Genomic DNA, 22,546 nt, shown 5'->3' with positions numbered 1-22,546 from the left:
AGAGAAACTTGGCCTTGGGCACCAGTGGACATTTCAGCATGACAATGACCCAAAACACACAGCAAAAGTGGTGAAGAAATGGTTAGCAGACAACAACATTAACATTTGGAGAGGCCCAGCCAGAGTCCAGACTTGAATCCAATTGAGAATCTGAGGAGGGACCTAAAGATCAGGGTGATGGCAAGAAGACCCTCCAACCTGAAAGATTTGAAGCTCTTTGCTAAAGATGAATGAGCAAAAATACCTGTGGAGACATGCAAAAAGCTGGTCTGCAATTATAGGAAGCGTTTGATTGCTGTAATAGTAAAGGCTTTTCTATTGATTATTGAGAAGGGTATGAATAATTTTGGACTGGACACTTTTTGCTTAAATGTAAATAAAAGCTGAGAAATGTTTCTTTTCCACAATAATGCCTCTTGTACATCGTCTTATTATCTTTTGGGAGACACCTATGTAATTTCCCGTCAAAAAAAATACTTGCTGGTTGAATAAAAGTAACTTTAAGTCAAAATTTGCCTGGGGTATGAATAATTATGGGCAGCACTGTATATTAGCTGGTCACCCTAATGAGAACAAGCACCCCCCAAAGCAGTCTTGAGATACTCCACAACTGTTGTTCTTTTGGAAGAAGAACTAAGCTGCATGTCTCTCTCAGAGAAGTATTGCATGTGGACCTGTTCCTACCTTTGTCTCTGATTTGTGTGAAATGAGTTACAATAAATTTGGGTTTGTTAGAATCTGTAATTTTTTTAGGGGAATTTGGTATGAATCACAAATTAGTAGAATCAACTTATTCATCTGTACTCTGTAGCTCAACATTTGTCTGCATCGAGGTTGTATTTAAAGGGGTTGTCACATCTCAGACAATGGGGGCATATTGCTAGGATATGCCCCCATTGTCTTATAGGTGCTGTTTCCACTGCTGGGACCTGTTCCTATATCAAGAACGGAGCCACAAAAGTCCGGCTCGGCTAGTGCTGCCTCGGCTATTTCCATCAGGGACGGTGCACTCCCATTCACTTCTATGGGGAGACCGCTAGGTGGTGGCCGAACCGGAGTCCCCCAGCCACCACTTTGCGGGGCTCTGTTCCCGATACAGTGCCTCCTGGAGTGATAAAAGATCCCACACCTCTCAAGGAGTACCTCAGCAATGGTAGGTAGGTAAGAGGCCCTGAGGGTGCGGAGTCCAACAGGATTTGAAATAAGAGGACAAGTGCGGAGGCAGGTGCTCGGTGCCATTAATGTTAGGAGATGAAGCAGAGACGCAAGCTGTATGACAATATGATGGAGACCTGTCTGGTAGTCAGCGATGGGGAGGATAATAAGACTAGGAAAAAGGAAAGTTTTTTCCTTAAAAAGGACATTTGTCCTTATACTGTTATTACTGAGGTAATAGAGGTTTCAGTGGTTTTTATTGGAGGAAAAAGCCCTTAAACACAAGGCAAACATGTTTTTTTTAAATTGGCAAATGCAGTTTCAAAAATAAACTCTAGATGGCACACACTTACTGTTTATAAATATACTGCAGCGTCATTGCTTAGAGCGGTTTTTTTTTCTCCAAGATTTTCACATTGATGGCCTATCCTGAGGTCTATCAAAGTCCAGATCCCTGTAAAAGGGTTAAAGGGTGAATACCGGAGGACTGCCCGAAAAACACCCTAAGGGCTCATGCACACGACAGTATTTTGCGTTCAGTATACTGGCCGTTTTTTTAGTTCAGTATGCGGTACATATACTGAACCATTCATTACAATGGTTCAGCAAAAAAAAATGAAGTGTCTCCGTGTGCATTCCGTTTCAGTATTTCCGTACCGTGAAAAGATAGAACATGTCCTATTCTTGTCCGCAAATCACGGTGCTTGGCTCATCACCCTTCACTGTCTAGTGCATACAGTTCAGGACTGCGCCAGTGGCGGATCCAGAGCCTAGTCTTGGGGGGGGGGCACTTTTCCGGGAAATAGGAGATTATGGGGCCCCTGTGTCCCCGCCCACCCTCAAGCCACACCCACACACAGCCCCACCCATACCTCTTACATCCAGTGATGATGTAGATGTTCTCTTTCTTCATCTTCTCCATTCAGACCAGACCACCATGATGATTTCTTTCAGCCATCTCTCATCTCTGTAGAGTTTGACAGACAGACAGACATCTTAGTTTCCTACTTTTCCTCCCACCTTCTCAACATCCCATTATGCACCCCCAATACTGAGACGCTGTGCCCCCCAAAACTATACTATAGAAACAGATAAACCCCCTGAAAATACTAGTTACACACAGATAGCGCCCCCTTCAATAAATATTGAAACACAATGCACTAAAAATAACTGCACCAAGCAAATAATGCCCCTGACACTAATAGTGTAACCGTAATGTCCCCCAAAAATAACTGTGCTAAGGTGATACTGTGCCAGGGTGCCCCCACAGTAGTAGTGCTCCCCAAAATCCCAGCAATAGTAATAATTCTGTGCCAGAGTGCACTTAGTAGTAATAGTGCTCCTACAGTGCCCCAACAGTAATTGTGTCCCAGAAGTAATAATGCTTCCATAGTCCCCCAGTTGTAATAAAGCCCCCTTATAATGTGCGCCAGTACAAAAAAATGCTCCATTGTGGGGCAGTAAAAAAATAAAAAAAATAAAAAAGGTGGCTCACTTCTCCACTACCAGGATACAGGTGCTCTAATCAATATGGTTCACCCGCACATAGAAATAGAAATAGTTCAGTAGATGATTGGCACTCTTTCTGGATTCACACTGAAACGTATATTCTCAAATAAAATAATCAATTTATTGGTGAAACTAAAAGCAATAAAAATATAAGAATGTAAAAGAGGAAGGTATAGATAATCAGTACGCATATGGGGAGATTGCCATGCTATATGTATGAATGCAGCGTGTTTTTAAAGGTACCTAGGCTGATAACAAGCTGAAAGTAAAAGGATCTTGGAAATCTACCCACCTACCGTGAACAATTCACATTGGATACCTTTAGACTGGGTTCACACAGGCGAGATTTCTGCGTGGGTGCAATGCGTGAGGTGAACGCATTGCACCCGCGCTGAATCCGGACCCATTCATTTCTATGGGGCTGTGCACATGAGAAGTGATTTTCCTGCCTCACTGGTGCGTTGCGTGAAAATCGCAGCATGCTCTATATTCTGCGTTTTTCACGCAACGCAGGCCCCATAGAAGTGAATGGGGTGCGTGAAATCACTGTGCTCATCAAATGATACATCACATGATACATCACCATGGTGATAAGCCATGTGATTAGCTCAGTGACGTCACCACAGGTCCTTTGACAGGTCCTGAAGAAAGAACAGGAGACCAGCAGCTACGCGATCAATTGGAGGAGGTGAGTTAATTTTAGTTTTTTGTTTTTTAACCCTCAATTGACCTTCTACTAAGCATTCTGTATTAAAGAATGCTATTATTTTCCATTATAACCTTGTTAACATGCATAAAAGAAAACTTGGAAGTGAAAGTCCATCCTTAAAGGGGTTCTGCACTCTGGATAGAACATCAGCTTCTGATTGGCGGGGGTCCGACACCCGGGACCCCCACCGATCAGCTGTTTGAGATGGCAGCGCCGCTCCAGCAGGGCCGCGGCCTTCTCACTGTTTACCGCCGGCCCACTGACATCACGACTAGTATCAACTAGCCTGGGCGCGGCTAAGCTCCATTCAAGTGAACAGAGCTTAGCCGCGCCCACGCTAGTTGATACTAGTCGTGACGTCAGTGGGCCGGCGGTAAACAGTGAGAAGGCCGCGGCCCTGCTGGAGCGCCGCTGCCTTCTCAAACAGCTGATCGGCGGGGGTCCCGGGTGTCGGACCCCCGCTGATCAGAAGCTGAAGATCTATCCAGAGGATAGATCATCAGTTAAATGAAAGTGCAGAACCCCTTTAGTTTTTTTTTTTTGTTTTTTTTTTAACCCTCAGTTGACCTTCTACTATTATTTTCCCTTATAACCATGTTGCAAGAGAAAATAATTACATCTACATAACCTTGAGCCCAAACCTGAACTTCAGTGAAGAAGTTCGGGTCTCAGTACCACATTCAGTTTTTTATCACGCACGTGCAAAACGCATTGCACCCGCGCGATAAAAACTGAACATCGGAACGCAATCGCAGTCAAAACTGCCTGAAATTGCGTACCTACTCGCGCGGGTTTGCCGCAATGCACCCAGGACGCATCCTGAGCCAAAACATGACGCCCGTGTGAACCCAGCCTTATTGTTATACAAATAAGTGCCACCAAAAAGGACATAAAAAACGGTCACTGTTACAGATATAGACCACCATAGGGTGAATTTTATTGTAGGAAGTAGTATTACTATATACTGACTATTAATTGACTAATTAATTGTTTAATACGGATACACATGAATTGCTTTGAATCTTTTTAGCGCAGACTCCACTATAATAATTGTGTATATATATATATATACAATTTTACCATCTACCGACCTTTTTGCTATTTATTGAATGTGGTTTTTATGCTCATGATTTTTATCGAGGATCCAATATTAAGAGCTCATTGCCTTATATTGATATTTATATTGTGATTATCTATACCTTCCTCTTTTACATTCTTATAATTTTTATTATTTTTCGTTTCACCAATAAATGGATAATTTTATTTGAGAATATACATTTCAGAGTGAATCCAGAAAGAGTGCCAATCATCTACTGAACTAAAAAAAAAAAAATCCTCTTAGTGCCCCTTAGTGTCAAGGTCTCCAGAGTGCCCTCATGTGATCCAATGACCTGTACTGTGTGCCACTACAAAAAACATATAGTGCCCCCAGTTGAGCTAAGGAGCCCATAGTGCCCCTATAATTTGTGTAAGTATAAAATACTCCTATATAGTGCCCTCAGAAGATGCCCCCATAGTGCTCCTCCCCCGTCCCCATAGTGCCCTTCATAATGTGGCAGTATAAAATGCCCCTATAGACTGCCCTACATAGATGCTCAGATAATGCTTCTCTCCTCCCTTCCCCATAGTGGCACCAAAATGGGTGCCAGTATTAAATGCCCCTATATAATGCCCCCATAGTGCTCTTTTCCCCCTTCTCTATAGTGCCCCCCCATAATGTGCCAGTATATAGGGCCCCCATTAGATGCCCCCATAGTGCTTCTTCTCCCCCCCTCCATAGTGCTCTCCCCCATAATGTGCCAGTGTATAGGGCCCCCATTAGGTGCCCCCATAGTGCTTCTTCCCCCCTCTCCATAGTGCTCTCCCCCATAACGTGCTAGTATATAGGGCCCCCATTAGGTGCCCCCATAGTGCTTCTTCTCCCCCCCTCCATAGTGCTCTCCCCCATAATGTGCCAGTATATAGGGCCCCCATTAGGTGCCCCCATAGTGCTTCTTCCCCCCCCCTCCATAGTGCTCTCCCCCATAATGTGCCAGTATATAGGGCCCCCATTAGGTGCCCCCATAGTGCTTCTTCCCCCGCTCTCTATAGTGCTCTCCCCCATAACGTGCCAGTATATAGGGCCCCCTTTTTGCCATACTGTACTAAAAATAATTCAAACAATAAACACTTATACTTACCTCTATGACACTGCGATGCGATGCAGGCCTCTTCCGGCCTGTGTCCCGCTCTGTACGGCTCAGGCAGCGTGATGACATCATTGCGCCACCTGCACCGGCCTCTGATAGGCTACAGGCACTAGGCCTACAGCCTATCAGAGGAATGGGCAAGGGAGACGCCTCTCCCCTGCTCCTCCGCACCATTCATCTGTATAGCTGGCCTGAGGACAGCGATACAGATGAATATGCAGATGAGCGCTTACACAATGGAAGCGCTCATCTCTCTCTGCCGCTGCCACCACTGCATCGCAGTGTCATAGAGGTAAGTATAAGTGTTTATTGTTTTAATTATTTTCAGTACAGTATGGCAAAAAGGGGGGTTGGGCCCTATATCCTGGCACATTATGGGGGTCTCCTCTCCTCCTAACTCTTAATCTAACTCCCTCTAACTTTCTGTGTCTGACCTATCTACATGGTGTTATAGTGACCTCTAGTGTTGGTAGTGTGTAATGCATTGAACCAGCCTGTAATAGGAATTTAGCAGCATTGAACAAAGAAAAATACAGTGGTTAATGCAAGATGACATGAAAGGGCATATAACAATTCGGAGTGGTGCATACACACATACTGTTAGCGGGACACTACACAGACTAGCGCTAGAGATCTGGCAGGCTGTTCTGGCACGGAACGACCTGCTGGATCTCTCATCATTCTGGCATTGCTGCGAAGCTTGAAAGTCTCCGTCCGGTTCCATTAACCATAATAGGGACTGGCAGAGATCCGGCTGCATTCTGGCAAATATGTCGAGAATCGGCTGGAAGAAAACTGGCACAACGGTTTTCTTCCGGTCGATTCGCGAATGAATTCGGATTTCCGTCGGTCTACATTATAGTGAATTGAACCAGACCTGACGGATCTCTAGCGCTAGTCTGAAACTAGCCTAAGTTGTCATGATCCAGCCAGTTCTTTTCATAATGTGTTATTTATATAGATAGAGGGATGATCAAGTTTATGAAACAAATCATAATCCCCATTTATGACCCTCATCTATATCTCCTGATGATGGAAATTGGCTACAAAGAGTGTCTCACCCTGGAGGACTCAGCACACTCGTTTATTATATGGTGCACCTATAGATTTTAGTAGAAACATTGTAATGCTTAATTTCCCCTGTGGTGGCGCTGCAGAGAAATTGAACACTTGCTTCTAGGTTTCCAAACAGATGTCTGCTGATCACTGCAGTGACACAAGCAAAGATCAGCTTTGGGGATGAGCGAATCGACTTCGGATGAAACATCCGAAGTCAATTCACATAAAACTTAATTCTAAGACTACATGCACACGACCATATGACGTTCCGTATGGCATCCGTTATTTTGCGGATCATTTTTTTTTTTTGCGGCTCCATTGTAATAATGCCTATCCTTGTCCGCAAACTAGAAAAAAAATAGGACATGCACTTTTTTTTTTGCGGGGCAACGGAACAGACATACTGATGCGGACAGCACACTGTGTGCTGTCCGCGTTTTTTGCGGACCCATTGAAACGAATGGGTCCGCATCCTATCCGCAAAAAAAAAACAACGGAACGGACACGGAAAAAAAAACAACATTCCTGTGCATGTAGCCTAATACTGCACGGAGCAGGATCTCTGTACATTGTTAGAATGTATTGGCTCCACTGAGCCGTAATAACTTTATAAATTAATTTGTACTGGAAAAAAAACATTTCCCGACCTCGGGTTCAGTTCCAAGTGGTACAAATTAATTTATGAAGTTATTGCGCGAAGTCTTCGGTTCATCGTAGCCAATATGTTCTAATGCTGTACGGAGCTCCTGCTCCGTACAGTATTGGAACAAAGTTTTATGCAAATCGACTTTGGATGTTTCATCTGAAGTCGATTCGCTCATTCCTAATCAGCTTATATACATGGGAGCCTTTTAGCAAAACATGATTGTCCAAACCGGACAATCCCTTTAAGGCCTCATGCACACGATCACTGTCAGTGATTTGGCTTCAGTGGTCCGTGTCCGATTTTGCTTCAGTTGTGTTTCCTTTCTTCCTAGGAAGGTTAATGAAAAGTGTAATTTTATTGCACCAAGGTCTTGTAGAGAAAAACGGACACAGACACGGATGACATACCTGTTGTGCATCCGTTTTTTTTTTACGGACCCATTGACTTGAATAGATCCATCCTCCGTTTTTTCTGACAAGAATAGGACAGGTTATATTTTTTGGACGGACTGGAATCATGGACGCGGAGAAAAAACAGAGGACTATCAGTTTTTTTCACAGCTCTATAGACATGAATGGGACCTCCGCTAAACTGTGAAAAATGACGGAACGGACGCGGATGCACACAGCAGTCGTGTGCATGAGGCCTAAGCATTACACTTTGAAAGCTAGGTGTGATTAATCAGGAGGAATATAGTTAGCAGTGAATTGGTCTCTGATAATTCGTCTGTCAACCTCTTGCTGCCTTAAGAAGTGCTAGTTGGGCAAAGTTACAGCAAGGTCTACAGAACCGTTTCAAAAGTGTCTGCAGCCGCAAATCTTGTAGGATTGAATCCAACTGCTTCATAACCCGTGGCAAATCATTTGGCACATTAGGAACAAGACTGTTTAATTGTTTGGAGACATCCAGTCTCCCAGTCCAGAGAACACTTTACTTTCACATGAGAAAAATAGATTGTATTTCAAGTTGTTGCTTGGCTTCACCTGCTGCTAACCTCTGCATGGAATCAGGATTATGGTATTCTTCTGCTGTAAACACGTACTTTGATATTCTATAAACTGAAAACAATTTTTATGGCTGCAGAAGTCAACATTTCCATTTGCATATTGAAAAAAAAAAGATAAATATAGTTACTGTACATTTCTAACTTCTTTAAAGGAACGCTCCAAAGAAAGTGCTACACTGTGTGATGCCTAGTGCAGGTTCTGAGTTTGACAAAGAAGCTCTCTCTTTGGTGTTCTTTGTACTCTAGTGCTATAGACAATCCCATCAGGTATCATACAGTGGTTCAGTTTTTCCTGCAGTATTCCAATTGCTAGCACACTTGCAAGAAAAAGTATGTGAACCCTTTGGAATGATATGGATTTCTGCACAAATTGGTCATAAAATGTGATCTGATCTTCATCTAAGTCACAACAATAGACAATCACAGTCTGCTTAAACTAATAACACACAAAGAATTAAATGTTACCATGTCTTTATTGAACACACCATGTAAATATTCACAGTGCAGGTGTAAAAAGTATGTGAACCCCTAGACTAATGACATCTCTAAGAGCTAATTGGAGTGAGGTGTCAGCCAACTGGAGTCCAATCAATGAGATGAGATTGGAGGTGTTGGTTACAGCTGCCCTGCCCTATAAAAACACACACCAGTTCTGGGTTTGCTTTTCACAATAAGCATTGCCTGATGTGAATGATGCCTCACACAAAAGAGTTCTCAGAAGACCTACGATTAAGAATTGTTGACTTGCATAAAGCTGGAAAGGGTTATAAAAGTATTTCCAAAAGCCTTGCTGTTCATCAGTCCACGGTAAGACAAATTGTCTATAAATGGAGAAAGTTCAGCACTGCTGCTACTCTCCCTAGTAGTGACTGTCCTGTAAAGATGACTGCAAGAGCACAGCGCAGACTGCTCAATGAGGTGAAGAAGAATCCTAGAGTGTCAGCTAAAGACTTACAAGAGTCTCAGGCATATGCTAACATCCCTGTTAGCAAATCTACGATTTCATGGGAGGATACCACAGAGGAAGCCACTGCTGTCCAAAACAAACATTGCTGCACGTTTACAGTATGCACAAGAGCACCTGGATGTTCCACAGCAGTACTGGCAAAATATTCTGTGGACAGATGAAACCAAAGTTAAGTTGTTTGGAACAAACACACAACACTATGTGTGGAGAAAAATAGGCACAGCACACCAACATCAAAACCTCATCCCAACTGTGAAGTATGGTGGTGGGTGCATTATGGTTTGGGGCTGCTTTGCTGCGTCAGGGCCTGGACGGATTGCTATCATCGAAGGAAAAATGAATTCCCAAGTTTATCAAGACATTTTGCAGGAGAACTTAAGGCCATCTGTCCACCAGCTGAAGCTCAACAGAAGATGGGTGTTGCAACAGGACAACGACCCAAAGCATAGAAGTAAATCGACAACAGAATGGCTTAAACAGAAGAAAATACACCTTCTGGAGTGGCCCAGTCAGAGTCCTGACCTCAACCCAATTGAGATGCTGTGGCATGACCACAAGAAAGCAATTCACACCAGACATCCCAAGAATATTGCTGAACTGAAACAGTTCTGTAAAGAGGAATGGTCAAGAATTACTCCTGACCGTTGTGCACGTCTGAGCTGCAACTACAGAAAACGTTTGGTTGAAGTTATTGCTGCCAAAGGAGGTTCAACCAGTTATTAAATCCACGGGTTCACATACTTTTTCCACCTGCACTGTGAATGTTTACATGGTGTGTTCAATAAAAACATGGTAACATTTAATTATTTGTGTGTTATTAGTTTAAGCAGACTGTGATTGTCTATTGTTGTGACTTAGATGAAGATCAGATGACATTTTATGACCAATTTGTGCAGAAATCCATATAATTCCAAAGGGTTCACATACTTTTCTTGCAACCGTATATGCCATTAGTTTATGATCAGTGGAGGTACAACTTCTGGGGCCAGCACCAGTCATGAGAATGAGGAGCCACACAACATTGGTGGGTGGCACACAGCTATGCAAGAAGCAACGGGGTCTGCAGCCCCAAAACATAGCTGCAGTCAGTTTATTCTCAGGATCAGTGGAGGTCCTAGAGGTCAGATTGCTACCCATTATACAGTGATATATCCTATTGCATATCCTAGCAATATAGCTTACTTACTTAAAGGGGTTATCCCACGAAAAATATTTTACAGTTTTCAAACCAGCACTTGGATCTGAATTCTTTTGTAATTGCATATAATTAAAAATTTTGTATAGCCGCTGAGATATTCAATAAAATGTACCTGCTGTTTGTTGTTTTCCTTATTTCTTTGTCCTGCTCACTGAGATGGCCGCACATGCTCAGTTTTATCCTTCAACTGCCTCCTGAATTGTGATAGGGAGAGCTGAGACACGCCCCCTGATCTGCAGCAAAAAAATTATAATAAAACACTCCCCTTGAGCTGCCCGCTTGATATAAACCTAAAAAAGCAATGAATGGGGAGATATCTGGATCCATGTGAGGTACAGGGCTGGCATGTACTATATGATGTCTGATTCTCATTTTTTACATTATTAATGGGATAACCCCTTAAGGTTATTAATTGCTGGACTCACCCCTTAATTTTTGGTCATCTATGAGATGTCCTAATACACAGAATTCACTGAGGATATGGGCATTGAAGGGGTTTTCAGAGATTCTGATATTGATGACTAGAGATGAGCAAAGTTTTCAAAAATTTGATTCGGCAACTTTACTGTACTTCGTCAAGAAATGTGATTCCTTACGAATTACTTTGTCACGAATCGCTTTTCATTGCATGGAGCAGGCGTAATGATGAGGAACGGTAATTGCGCCGCCCCCCTTCATTTAACCCATCAGATGCCATGTTCAACGCTGATCGTGGCATCTGAGACTCTTTCATCCAGGTGCTCAGGGGTTTAATCTGAAGTTTTAAAAAAAATTGAAATGCTTACCTCATCTACTTGATCGTGAAGAGGCCGCCGGCTTCTCTCTTTATTGAAGAAAACCCACCAAAGGACCTGCGACGAGCGTGATGATGTCACCACGTCATCACGCTGGCCGCGCACAGTGACGTCATTGCACGCAACGAGCGTGATCACGTGGTGAAGTCTTCACGCTTGCCGCAGGCCCTTTGGCAGGGTTTCCTTAATCAAGATGGGAGCGGACGGCCTCTCTGCGATCTAGTGGATGAGGTGAACATAATTTTTTTTTATTTTCAGCCACCATTTTATGAAAAATTGTTTAGTTACCACGAAGCACTAGGAAATTTGCCTTCGCGACGAATAGAATTTTTCCTAAACTTCTGATTGAATTCCTCAGGATAGGCCGTCAATTTCAGATCAGCAGGGGTCGAACACCTGGGACACCAGCTGTTTTGCTAGACCAGTGACGTCACATTCTTCAAGTGGCCTAAGTACAGCTCAGTCCCCTTCAGCTGAATGGGGATGAGCTGGAATACCAAGCACAGCCGCTATCCAATGTAGGCCATGAGCTCACCAGAGCACTGTGGCCTCCTCAAATGATCCGTCTTGGAGTTCTCAGGTGTCAGACCCCCACCGATCTGATGACCTATCCTGAGAATAGGAAATGAATTTTAGAATCTTGATAAAGGTCTTTAACTAAACAGTCCCTCTGATCCTCCAATTTGGAGGTGCTGAAACATTTCACACACTTTATTATATAAATTAGTGTCTCCACTTAGCCAATCCGATTAACCAAGAAGACTTACATGACAGCTGGGAGGGGATACAACTACCTGTTCCTTCCCATTTTTGTGGAGATTCCAGCATTTAAGGAGCCATGGGGTCCCAGTGGGTAGACGATGCCCTCAACTAACTTATAGGACCCTCAACTAACTTATAGGATCCAAACTCCACCCAATCTGCGATTGCAACCGCACATAGAATAGATGGCTGCACATGGCAATTTCCACTAAAGTGCATGAAGACAGCAGACTCAGCAACTCACTTAAAAAGAGAGCCATAGAGATGACCACCCCTACTCCTCAACGGGTAAGGATTGACAAACAACCATTGGGAGAAATGCATTTTTCTAGAGGTGAGGACTTTATACATTGCCCTTATAAATATTGAACTGGGCAGGAAGGATGAGTGAAACAACAAGGAAGAGAAATTGGATGGTGAAGGTCCCCTAGCTCTTCAATGTGGTGAGTCTCAAAGCAGATGCCCTGTGAGCATCTGTACCTAGCACCTCAAGGTGACAGAGGTCCCCGGGGCATGTGTATCCCTACTTATCACCTGAAGGTGGTAGAAAATCCCCAGGCACATGTTCCCGGAGGTGTCCCTATAATCAGCCCTGAGACTGATCCGATTCACTGACAACATGCAGAGATCTTGAAAATTGAAACGTGAAGTAGATTAGAAAGTTTCAGAACTGTTCACTATACGTTGATTAAAGGAGTTATCCAACAAATTTAAAACTCTTTGGCTCACTTATCTGCAGGACTTTCCTTCTCTTTCGGTGGACAGCAGCTCATCAAGCAAACGCATCTCCTAGGATACATTGCAATTCGAAATTGGCAACCCCTTCTTCTAACCTCTGCAAGAAAATAGTCCCCCACATATAACCCTAGATTTACCTATGGTATGTAATGTCCCCACAATGTTCTATTCTACTCTCTAGAGGAGATAAAGCTTCTGTGTATACTTCTATGAATTTAGAGGTACAAATGAAAGATTGAAAGGTGCCTGAGTCACTTCACCATGAGGGGAAGGGAGTAGGAAAGCTACAGAGCATGTCCACTTCTGAAGTCAAATTCTGCAGTATATTGTGTATTATAGATATGAAGGATTATAATACACTGAGCTTGTAATGAATGGTTCTGTTTCGGATTTGCAGTGAATATGTCATGGTGCCAGGTACAGTACACAGGGTTAAACTTTGAGCTATGTAGGAGGTAAAATAAATCATAAGACCGGGTCTGATTTGTTTCCTATTACCGAAGGCTTTTTCAGTAACATGACTTAAATGGCTTCATGAATTTGTGTAAGAAAAATATCGTTCCAAAGTCTAAATTACATCTCAATCAACGTTAAAAGACGTTTGACATTTCTATTTGATTTATGTATTAACCTTTACATCTAATAGTCTCACATTTTCTGTTTTCGCCTGTTCTTTATAACTCAGTAACCTCAACGCTCATTGTGAGCAGCAGACGAAGCTAATTGTGTTTTTTTCTGGCATGATCAAACAACTGGAGCTCTCTTGATCCCAATTCTGCTACCAGGAAAAAGTAAAGGGGATAAAAGTCATGGTGGAGAAGTCTATGGGGGGCATTCATTTAAAGGATAACTCATATTTTTTATTTTATTTGCTAGTTTATTAGAGCTAGGCATGTATACCTGAGTTAGTCTGTCCATGATTGGCAAAAGATCTGTAATTACCTTATAATAACAGCTTTCATTAATGTCCTCTACCCCTTTCCACTGCTCTCTTAAAAGACTGTTGCTATGGCTTGTCTGTCTTCCTTTTAGTATTAACAGAAGACAGAGGGGCGGTCCTTCACACTGCATGCCTGCATTAGGCTTCAGAGTGAGGAGGCGTGTCTCTCAGTAATCCAATCTGATTGGCTGGCAGGGAGCTGCTGTCTACAGCAAGTGTGTATGGGAAGTGAGAGAAAGCAGTTTTGGCCTCAGAGAACTGGCAGAGGAACCAGCTTGAGAAGGTCCTCATATTGTAAATGCTTAAACAGCCGTAACTAAGGGAAAAACTCAAGGAAAACAGTGGTATGTGAAGAAACTAAAGATTGCTTTAAATCCAGAGGAAAAAAGCAGGCTGGTTTGAGAGCTGCAATTTATACAAGCAGGCAAATAACGCGAGTTTGTGAGAGTTCACGTGTTTGAGTTCAAGTGTGTGTTTGTATTAAGTGTGTGACTTTAGATTACTTGACTTGATATTCTGGGTCTTTAGGAGGGGACTACAGTAAGTTAGATTCTTATCACTGCACTATATTGTATTTTTCTCTTTTCTTGCGTAATCCCCACTTAGTATGTGTTCCATTATTGACAGCGCAGTCCAGTGCACATCTTGTCTAATGTATGCAGTCCTGGAACAGCCATTTGACGGTGCATATCTTTGTTTAAAATGTGAGCAAATTGCCTGTTTGGAATCGCACATCGAGTATCTAAACGGGTGAATTTCAACACTGAGAAGCGTTGATAATTCGGAAAAGAGTTTGCTGCTCACTGAGCAAGCACTCTATGGGGTAGATGTGGGGGAGGGTGGTAGCGAGGAGGCTCAGGAAAGTGAGGTAGCTAGCTGGGTAACAGTTAGAAAGCGGGATAGAGGGAAGAGTGCCAGGGAGGCTAGCCCTGATCTGACACACCCCAACAAGTTTGCAAGGTTGGCAGATGAGGGGGATGTCAGTTCAGGGAGAGCACTGCTGCAGCCAGACACCTCCTCTGCCAGTCAGGGAATTGTCAGCTCCAGTAAGCAGGGAACCAGGAGAGCAGGGCAAGCCAGACAGGTGCTGGTAGTGGGAGACTCAATTATTATGGGTACAGATAGGGCAATCTGTCACAAAGACCGGGATCGTTGAATGGTGTGTTGTCTTCCTGTTGTCCTCGAGTTCGACACATCGCGGATTGGGTTGACAGATTACTGGGAGGGGCTGGAGAAGATCCAGCGGTCATAACAAAGTTAGAGGTGGGTGGAGCGTCCTAAAAAATAATTTTAGGGATTTAGGTCAAAAGCTTAGGGCAAGGACCTCAAAGGTAGTATTTTATGAAATACTACCAGTACCACGAGTCACACAAAATAGGCAGCAGGAGATTAGGGAGGGTAACAAGTGGCTCAAGTACTGGTGTAGGAAGGAGGGGTTTGGGTTCCTGGAGAACTTGGCCGACTTCTCTGTTGGTTACAGGCTCTATCGTAGGGATGGGCTGCACCTCAATGGGAGGGGGAAGCTGTGTTGGGGGAGAAGGTGGCTAGAAGGTTGGAGGAGTGTTTAAACTAGGGACTGGGGGAGGGTAATTGCGTTATAGGATGGGAAGATAGTGCAGATAGAGACCGGGTGCAAGGTAATGGGACTGGGGGAGAAATGGAAGGAGGGACTAGAACAGCTCAGAAGGAAAAGTGTAGGGTACAAAATATACATAAACCTCTTAAATGTATGTATACTAATGCCAGAAGCCTGACTAATAAAACAGGTGAACTGGAATTAGTGATGTGTGAGGAGGACTATGACATAGTGGGAATAACTGAGACATAGCTGGATGATAGCTATGGCTGGGCTGTTAATGTACAGGGTTACAGTCTGTTTAGAGAAGATTGCCAAAACCGGAGAGGGGGAGGGCTCTGCCTTTATGTAAAGTCCTGTCTAAAGCCCACACTCCGGGAAGATATAAGTGAGGGACATGAACATGTGGAATCACTGTGGGTAGAAATACATCGAAAAAAAACAATAATAAATTACTAATAGGAGTTTACTATAAACCACCTAATATACCAGAGTCCACAGAAAATCTTCTACTAAACTAGATAGACAAGGCAGCAAATCGTAATGAGGTGGTTATTATGGGGGACTTCAACTACCCAGATATAGACTGGGAAACTGAAACCTGTATATCTCATAAAGGAAACAGGTTCTTGGCAATAACCAAAGACAATTACCAAATTTCCCAACTGGTTCAGGACCTGACTAGAGGGATGGCCATAATGGACTTAGTATTAACCAATAGACCTGACAGAACAACTGATGTGCAGGTCGGGGGACACCTGGTAAATAGTGACCATAAAGTAATAACCTTCCAATTATCATTCAAAAGAGTGTTTCTTCAGAAAGGAACAAAAATACCAAACTTCAAAAAAGCTGAATTTAGCCAACTAAGAGAGGCCATAGGCCTAAGTAACTGGGACAAAGTTCTTAAAAATAAAAATACACCCACAAAATGGGATATTTTTCAAAGCATCCTAAAATCTAATTGTGAGAGGTACATACCTTATGGGAATAAAAGGTTAAGGAGCAAGAAAAAACTATGTGGATAAACAGAACTGTAATGAAAGCAATAAATGAATAAAAAGAAAGCATTTAAATCACTAAAACAGGAGGGTAGCAAGGAAGCACTGAAAAACTATAAGGAAAAAAATGGAATATGTAAAAAACTAATAAAAGCAGCCAAACTAGAGGCCGAAAGATTAATTGCCCAAGAGAGCAAAACTAACCCTAAAATGTTTTTCAATTATATAACTGGTAAAAAGTATAAATCTGAAGGTGTCGGCCCTCTACAAAGTAATGAGGGGGGAGTTGCAGAGAGCAATAAGCATAAAGCAAAGTTTTATATATTTTTTTTTCTCCACTGTATTCACTGAAGAAAATAAACAGTCAGATGAAATGCAGAATTTAAAAGTTAATTCCCCATTAAAAGTGTCCTGTCTGACCAAGGAAGAAGTACAGCGGCATCTTAAAAAGATAAAAATAGATAAACCAGATGACATACACTCCCGTATCCTAAGATAATTAAGTAATGTCATAGCCAGACCCTTATTTCTGATATTTTAGGAGTTCATACTGACAGGGAGTGTTCCACAGGATTGGCGCATAGCAAATGCAGTGCCAATATTCAAAAAGGGTCCAAAAGCAGAGCCTGGAAACTATAGGCCAGTAAGTTTAATATCTGTCGTGGGTAAACTGTTTGAAGGTTTTCTAAGAGATGCTATCTTGGACTACCTCAAGGAAAATAAGCAAATAACACCATTTCAGCATGGCTTTTGAGGGATCGGTCATGTCAAACTAATTTAATCAGTTTCTATGAGGAGGTAAGTTCTAGACTTGACAGCGGCGAATCAATGGATGTCGTGTATCTGGACTTCTCCAAAGCATTTGACACTGTACCAGATAAAAGGTTAGTATATAAAATGAGAATGCTTGGACTGGGAGAAAACATCTGTATGTGGGTAACTGGCTCAGTGATATAAAACAGAGGGTGGTTATTAACGGTACACACTCAGATTGGGTCACTAGTGGGGTACCTCAGGGGTCAGTCATGGGCCCTATTCTCTTCAATATATTTATTAATGATCTTGTAGAAGGCTTGCACAGTAAAATATACATTTTTGCAGATTACACTAAACTGTGTAAAGTAATTAACACGGAAGAGGACAGTATACTGCTACATATAAATCTGGATAGATTAGAGGCTCGGGCAGATAAGTGGCAGATGAGGTTTAACGCTGAAACATTTAAGCTTATGCACATGGGAAGGAATAATGCAAGTCAGCCGTACATACTAAATGGTAAAACACTAGTTAACACTGACATGGAAAAGGACCATGGAATTTTAGTGAACAGCAAACTAAGCTGTAAAAACCAGTGTCAGGCAGCTGCTGCCAAAGCTAATAAGATAATGGTTTGCATCCAAAGGGGCATACTGGGCTCCTGTGAACAAGGCAGACATAGCAGGGCTGGAGATTGTACAAAGGAGGCAGTGGCGGATCCAGAGCCTGGTCTCAGGAGGGGTACTTCCAGATTATTTTCTGTCTGCAGCCACAAAACAATGGTGCTTATAGAACAGACTGCACAGTGTAGAGGTATACTGTATATTGTGTGGCACAGTGTATGCTATATGTGTACAACATAAACATATTTCACATGAAAACTTACAATTACTTGGCTTGGCCCTTGGGGATCTCGGACACCACTTTAACACTTTGGCCGGGGGCTCGGTGGAGCTGATGTTGTGTTTTATCCTAATGAGAAAGATTTCATGATAAGGATTTGGAGAAGGGGCAGAGGAATTGCAGAGCAGGGAGAGGCTGGTGCTGCTACTAGGGGGCTCATACCATGGGGGAGTAATAAAGCCCACCATAATGCCCCCTCCCCCAGTATAAATAATTCTCCTTATAATGTCCCCCTTGTAATGCCCCCAGTTGAGCTAATGTCCCCATAGTGCCCCCATAATGTGCCAGTATAAAATACCCCTATATAGTGCCCCCAGTAAATACCCCCATAGTTCTTCTCTCCTCCCTTCCTCCTAGTGCCCCCCATAATGTACCAGTATAAAATGCCCCATATATAGTGCCCCAGTAGATGCCCTCAGTGTCCACCATAATTTGCAAGTATAAAATACCCCTTCTTAGTGCCCCTGTAGATGACCCCATAGTACTCCTCTCCCCCTTCCCCATAGTACCCATCATAATGTGTCCAAGTATAAAAATGCTACTGTACAGAGCCCCCCATATAAAATACCCCTTCTTTGTGGCCTCAGTAGATGCCCCTATAGTGCCCACCAATAATGTGCCAGTAAAAAGTGCCCCCAATAATGTGCCAGTAATAAGTGCCCCCAACAATGCGCCAGTAATAAGTGCCCCCATAGATGCCCCCCATAATGTGCCAGTAAAATGTGCCCCCATAGAAGCCCCCCAATCATGTGCCAATAATATTTGCCCCATAGAAGCCCCCCAATCATGTGCCAGTAACAAGAGCTCCCCCAATCATGTTCCAGTAATATCAGCACCTCCCATAATGTGCCAGTATCAAGAGACCCCCCCATCATGTGCCAGTAACAAGAGCCCCCCATCATGTGCCAGTAACAAGAGACACCCCCATCATGTACCAGTAACAAGAGACCCCCCTCATGTGCCAGTAAAAGTATTGTACATATAAAAAATAAAACAGTTATACTTACCTACATGTCAGCGATGCGATGCAGACCTCTTCCGGCCTGTGTCCAGCACTGTATGGCTCAGGCGGCGCAATGACATCATCGCGCCGCCTGCAACTACCTCTGATAGGCTGCTGGCCTAGTGCCGGCAGCCTATCAGAGGAACAGGGAAGGGGCACGACTCTCTCTCCCCTGCCCGCCGCAGCACAGCCATCTGTATCACTGTCCTGAGGAGCGCTTGGAATGGAAGCGCTCATCTCCCTGTGCCCTGCCAGCGCCGCCCCCCCACTTTTCACCAGGGCAGCACCGCCAGGTCGGGGGGAAAAGCAATTGATTTGTTGCCCCCCCCGGATCTGCCAGTGAGAGGAGGGCAACTAAAGTAATAACTGGAATGGGGGGACTACAGTACCCTGAAAGATTATCAATATTAGGGTTATTCCCTTTAGAAAAAAGACGACTGAGGGGAGATCTAATTACTAGTGATGAGCAGCAGGGGTCATATTCGAATTCGCAATATTTTGTGAATATTCGTCGAATATTCTTGAATTCGAATATTTATTATTTTTCTACCTTTTTTTACTCGAAACATCGGCAAGGTAATGATCGCGTTATATGCATATATGACGCGATCAATACAGGCGCGGGTCAAAAACGAATATATAGCACTATAGAATTTAGTGCTATATATTCGTTTTTTAGAATATTCGTCATTTTTTTCCATCTGAAGTCATGATTCTCTCCCTGTTTAAGTTACTTAAGCAGGGAGGAATCATGACTTCAGATGGGAAAAATTTACGAATATTCTAAAAAATGAATATATAGAGCAAAATAGCTAATATAGTGCTATATTCATTTTTCAGAATATTGGTAATATTCTAAAACAAGAATATATAGCCATATAGCGAATATTTCGAAAAAACAAACAAACGAATATACAGCAATTTAGCTAATATAGTGCTATAATCTTTTTTTTAATAGTTGTAATTTTTTTCCAATCTGAACTTCAGATGAGAAAAATAATTACAACTATTAGACAAAGAAGATTAGAGCACTATATTAGCTAAATTGCTGTACATTAGTTTTTTCGAATATTCGCTATATTGCTTTATATTCTTCTTTTAGAATATTATGAATATTTTAAAAAACAAATATATAGCACTATATAGAATATATTTGTTTTTTAGAATATTCGTCTTTTTTTTTTTTCAATCTGTACAGTCGTTCCACTTCGGCATTTTCCTCCCAGACAAGCGTCCCCGTCACCATGGGAACGCCTGGGGGATAGAATATACCATCGGATATGATTTTCATGATCTCAGTGAAAACTCATATCCGATTGTATATTCTAAACCCCAGGCATTCCCATGGTGATGGGGACGCTTGTCGGGGAGGAGTATGCTGAAGTGGAACAACTGTACAGATTGAAAAAAAAAAAGACGAATATTCTAAAAAACAAATATATTCGATATAGTGCTATATATTTTTTTTTTAGAATATTCGGCATTTTTCCCATCTAAAGTCATGATTCCTCCCTGCTTAAGTTGCTTGTGGGCCAATGACTCATTGGCCCACAAGCAAGAAGCAGGGAGGAATCATGTTTTCAGATGTAAAAAAATGACGAATATTCGATATAGCGAATATATAGCACTATATTCGAAATATTTGCGAATTCTCGAAGTTGTGATATTCAAGATAAATATTTGTAATTCGAATATTAGCGCTCAACACTACTATTTACTATGTATATATATATATATATATATATATATATATCAGGGGTCAGTACAGAGATCTCTCCCATCATCTATTTATCCTCAGAACTGTGACTGTGATGAGGAGACATCCTCTGTGTCTGGAGGAAAGAAGGTTTGTACACAAACATAGAAAAGGATTCTTTACGGTAAGAGCAGTGAGACTATGGAACTCTCTGCCTGAGGAGGTGGTGATGGTGAGTTCACTAAAAGAGTTCAAGAGGGACTTGGATGTATTTCTGGAGTGTAATAATATTACAGGCTATAGCTACTAGACATGGGTGGTCGTTGATCCAGGGAGTTATTCTGATTGCCTGATTGGAGTTGGGAAGGAATTTTTTTCCCCTTAAGTGAGGAAAATTGTCTTCTACCTCACAGTTTTTTTTTTTGCCTTCCTCTGGATCAACTTGCAGGATAACAGGCCGAACTAGATGGACAAATATCTTTTTTTTGCCTTAAATACTATGTTAATGTGTTATATAAAGAAACATCGTGAAGGGGTTCACACATCTCAAACATGTATGGCATATCCATAGGAAAATTTCTAAATGTCTGGTAGATGGGGGGGGGGGGGGGTCTCACCTATGGGATCTCCACCTATTAGGTAAATGGAGGTTACTGACACTTGATCAGCCAGGCCAGGAGGCCACATCAAGCCATAGATTAAAGCCTGACTCTTTCCATTCAGGTCTAAGAAGGTTATAAAAAGACCTGGGCAAGGTTGCTTGGCTCTCTCTACACATCTTCCATAGACTTAATGGGGCTGTCCAGGATTTAAAAAAAACATGGCTGCTTTCTTCCAAAAACAGCACAACCCCGTTTACAGGTTATGTGCGTTATTGCAGCTCTGCCCTATCAACTGCAATGGAGCCAATACACTACCGCAGGACATCGGTATTACTGTTTTTGGAAGAAAGCAGCTATGTTTTTCAAATCTTGGAAATCCTCTTTTAACTGAAAGAGATGGGACAGGCATGGCCACATTTGCCATATATATAGGGGCCGAACAGTCATGGGTAGAACTTGCTTGGATGTTTTATGACTACCATGGAAGCAAATAGAAAGGTGGGCAGCTACCTCTCCATTTATTCCATTAATTGGATGTAGAGGCAAAGTCTCCTCACTGTTCGCGTTTGGAGAACCCCATTGTGTAGATAGTTGAGGGTCCCAGAAAAGCATAACTCACCTCACCAATTCTCTCGCTACTGCTGTTCCAATACTGTTGGAACAAGCTGAGGTTGGGGCAGGCAGAGTTTGTACAATCTGGTAACAGGCCAAGGTCATGCAACAGTAACAGGGATCAGGCAGAAATAAGGTCAGGCAACAGAAAGCCAAATTGGGTAGTTAGGCATGCTGGTTAAACCTATTGCTCAGGCACCTTCCCACAGGGAAGGTGCCTTAAAAACCCTGGGGTGGACATACAGCACCACTAAGAGCTGAGGGGGTGAGTACGCACCTTAAGGGCAGCAAGAGACACTGCAGGCAAGAAACAGGTCTCAGCATACGTGGTGTGGATGGAGCAGTGCTACTCTGTTGGCTATGCCTGCCAAGAAGGAGTAAAGATATTTTGGTAGACACAGGCTGCTGGGAACACCAAGCAGGAGGGCAGGTGAGCATTACGACAGTGGTAGCGAGATGTTACTTAGTAAGATAAGGAACATATTTATCCCTTTCACATATACACAGACACAGACTGATTAATGTTATATGGTACCAGCAGCTAGAGTGTTCTGTTGTGTAGGTTTTTAGGATCTTTTATGAGATCATCAGTCCATTGAATGGAACTGTAGGAGAAAGTATATTTCTGTGCTGCAGCACTGGATTAAAGTTCACAGCTTCAGTTTAGTACTTTAATTCTTGTGTAGACTTAAAAATATTAAATGGCAACTGTGTTCCAAGCAGCA

The sequence above is a fragment of the Bufo gargarizans genome, chromosome 5 (assembly GCF_014858855.1).
Source record: "Bufo gargarizans isolate SCDJY-AF-19 chromosome 5, ASM1485885v1, whole genome shotgun sequence".
NCBI lineage: Eukaryota > Metazoa > Chordata > Amphibia > Anura > Bufonidae > Bufo > Bufo gargarizans.
This window is presented reverse-complemented; position numbering follows the sequence as displayed.